Source organism: Rhododendron vialii, chromosome 4a, assembly GCF_030253575.1.
Source record: "Rhododendron vialii isolate Sample 1 chromosome 4a, ASM3025357v1".
Lineage (NCBI taxonomy): Eukaryota > Viridiplantae > Streptophyta > Magnoliopsida > Ericales > Ericaceae > Rhododendron > Rhododendron vialii.
In genome coordinates this window covers 20,008,887-20,012,665 of record NC_080560.1, presented here as the reverse complement: position 1 = coordinate 20,012,665, position 3,779 = coordinate 20,008,887, and the positions used below count along the sequence as shown (strand labels likewise).

The 3,779-nt window shown below is 38.1% G+C and overlaps 1 long non-coding RNA gene across 2 annotated transcripts; it reads right to left on the bottom strand.

Moving 5' to 3' along the window:
• Positions 1-716: 716 nt before the first annotated feature.
• Positions 717-3,177, bottom strand: LOC131322554 (uncharacterized). 2 transcript variants are annotated; one of them, XR_009198890.1, is made up of 3 exons: positions 3,046-3,177; positions 1,897-1,961; positions 717-1,267 (listed from the first exon to the last, which is right to left on the bottom strand). It is a non-coding gene; the product is annotated as an uncharacterized LOC131322554 (long non-coding RNA). The 2 variants fall into 2 exon arrangements; XR_009198889.1 differs by lacking the exon at positions 3,046-3,177 and having other exon boundaries at positions 919-1,267; positions 1,897-2,449.
• Positions 3,178-3,779: the final 602 nt, after the last annotated feature.

Below are 3,779 nucleotides of genomic sequence, written 5' to 3'. Positions count from 1 at the left end.
TTCCTCTTCAAAGTACAGAAAGTCTCTTGAAAGAAATGCTTGTTGGGTAGCCAAAGAAACCCAAGCAAAAGTAAGAGCAAAAGCCTGCTAGGGCAAGAAAATGCAAAAACGCAGCCTAGGCAAAGATAAGGCATACAAATAAAAGCTCGCTAGGGACTCAACCTCCATTAGGTAACCTAGGCAAAATCAAAAGCATGTGAAACCAAGAGTGGAAACCCAACCTCAAAGGTGGTGATTTTGGAACTATGTTCATGGCCTGATTCCCTCATTGGGATACGTAGGAAATCTCACATCGAGATGCGGCCCAAACATGTGGAGAGAAAAATATCAAAACAGTTTGTACTTAATGATAGGCATAGCTAACCCTGCGTATTGAGCTCGCAAAAGATGAGTATACTTTTTTCAAAGGATTGACAATAGCAAAAGACACGAGAATTGTTGTTCATCCCCTCTAACTTAAGAGTCATTGACACAATAAGCAGGATATCTCAAAGATTCTCGAAATTGGCAATAAGACTGTAGAGCATAGCAAAAGCAAGACAAAAGTCAAAACCAAGCATAATAAGAGGATGTCACTTGTCTAAAACAAAATCTAGCTTCCTTTGGAAAATAGAAGTAATGATGCATCGACCGCAACATCAATTCTTCAGCCGTATGATCAATTTCTCGGCCGATATTTCATTTCACAAAGATTTCTATGTGTTTTCAAACTCTAGTTGTCACGCCCCGCCCCACAAACGGCACCCAAAGTGGGCCAGAGTCGGCGCGACCACGTGGCATTCCACACAGAAGATCAAATCACACCTCACAACCTGTCAGAAATAAACACCCAGCGGAAGACTTATCACCTTAATATAAAAATGAGTCAATGTATTGACCAACCAATCATGACATCGCACAACCAAGAAACTACATCTGCATTATAGTACTTTAAAAAATTTATACTTTAAAAATTCTATACTTCAACACATCCACCGACGACTTACTTACAACTTGAATAAACCAACTTCTTCATCAACTACCTACAATGAACTCGACTATCCACAACGTCCAAGGCTAACCTCAAATAGAACGCCAGCCATCGACCAAACTTAATTACAACCTGTACAATTTAAAAGCTTTAACTATCCTTAGTTATAACTCCTTACAAATTAAGTTCTGCACCAGCCAAAGCACTCTACAACAACGTAACCAAAACCCCACCTGACGCTAGCAAAACACCTCAACGCGACGACCGGTAGTGGACCCACTCTAAGCAACCTACTACCTGGCAGACCAAAAAGAAAGCCATAGTGTGTGAGATATAGAAATGCCCAACATAATACCACAATACCCAAAGGAATATCAATATAAATACACATCACCAATGTAACTGAAATACTAGAATGTATACAACAGTTATAACCAACATATCCACCCGACTGGGCAATAATAATCAATGCACAACAATATGAATGTAATCACATCACATGCAATGGTAAGTCTGCCACATCCCATGTACCCAAGATAAGGTGTCCCACATACCATGCTCCCATCCATCGACAATTAGCCGGCATGGCATATGACATGGTATGCCTCACACGCTAACCTTCGACGGTTCAATCAATACCCATCAGCATGCATTTTCATCAAACACGCATATCACAACCAAATCTCGTGTCCCACACACCATGCTCCCAACCATCGTCCATTGAACGATATGGCTTATGACATAGTGTGCCTCACACGCAAAAATTCACAACATATCAAAAGTTAAACAACAATAGCATGATATGCACCCATCACTACAACATCTCATTAAAAATAATCATATCGAAAGCTAATCACGAATAGCAAGATATACACTCACCACCATAGTAATATTATATGGAGAAGAACCATATCAAACACACTCACCTTTGTATCGACCGAGGTACGCCAAACTTACAGTTTCGGCCCCTCCTAATTGACTAGCTTGACACCTAACCACAAATTAACCATATCAGTTTATTGAACAGTTAAATGTCAAAACTAACTTCTAACAACAATCTATAACACCAACAATAGATTAAAGATGCTTAACGCATACTAGCATGTCCATCTCAAAGGTTTAGAAGTGTCCCTAAACAAGCGTAACACTCAAACACCACATAACCCCTACATTTGGTTTGAAATCTATGACCAGCCTATCGTATTCTGCCTATAACTTCTTATAGAGTTAAAACCAGATCATGAAACCACAACCATTAGAAACTACACCTCTGATACATGAATTTTGATATAAAATTTTTTAAAAACGGAGTCCGGACAACAAAGTTATGCTCGTCCAAAATTACACAAAAATCTGTCCAAAATCACAGATTCTGCGCGTCTATCAACTTCAAATCAAAAACTGATTTAACTTGATACAAACTAAGCCACAAACTTCACATATTCCGAAAGACATACAAGTCTAGTTTCAGAATCAACAACCTGTATGCTAACTTGATACCCGAGCTAAAAAATATGACCATTTTTCCAAAACACGTTAGTGCAGCAAATACAAAATTTAGCAGGGGCACACCAACTTGTAAAATCCATCAAACTTAGACCATACAACAAAATGACCTAAAATTTGGTAGAGATTATAACAACATCTCAAAGTTTATCCCTGATTTTTTTTCAGATTTTTCACAATGAAGGAACCTAGTCAAAATCACCCACAAACTCAGAAATTCTGTGCAGCGAAGCACAATTTCCAGCAGAACAGTCTGTGTTCGAAAATTCATTAAAAATCGAATACTTAATACTTTTTGGTAATTCCAATGTCAAAACATCACCAACTTATCAATATTTTAGACTCATAAGAACCCATAATTAGGAGGATCGCTTAACTATAAAAAAAATTGATGAAAGACGCAACTCTGTGAGCTGTCTGCTCAAAAATAGGAATCTGACCACAGCTTGGTTTACGATTTTTACATTTTTTTACACTTCTCAAAAAATTCTAAAAATTTACAACCGTATACTAGACACATAAATGAACATCCACGAAAAATTACAGAAATTTGCAAGATCTCTAAGTACCTTGAATAATTTCGTGACGAACAGTCCTGCACCTGTCTTTCTCTTCTTCTTCTTCTTCTTCTTCTTCTTATTCTCTCTCTCTCTCTCTCTCTCTCTCTCTCTCTCCACGAAAATCAGATAGGAATGGAGAACGATAAATATCCCAGAATATTTTGCTATATAAGACCACAAGGGAATTTATTACATGCAAGCAGAATCACGTCTTAACTTATGTTCCAATCACAAATCACACACAGGACCCTCGCAAGTTCTATTGTTTACGATTTAAACCCCCTAAACACATAGTTCAATTAAAAGTAATTGAAATACCAAAATATCCGGGGCGGGTATTACACTAGTTTTTTGGAAAACAACAATTACTTGTTCAAAAAGCCATATTCTAACTATCGCATGCATACTCAAGGCATTTGAAGGGCGTTTCTCATTTTATAAACAAAAGATTGGTTAGAAAATCATCATTGTGGTTGCTTTCACTATACAGAATACAGTTTCTGCTTGTCTCTTTGCCAACTATGAACAAGAAAAGAGAAAATCCTAAAGCTAATCACAACAGCATCTCTGAGATATAGACAAGGACTTCTCACTAGCTCCGACATCCTCCCCACCAGCAACTGGTACTCGCTCTGCCTCAAGCTGAAAGAATACAAACACTCAGATTCAAGAAAAGATGCAAAGCAAATGGAATACGTGGGGAAAACTCATACCTCAAGGATCCGGCGATGCTGCCTTCGGAC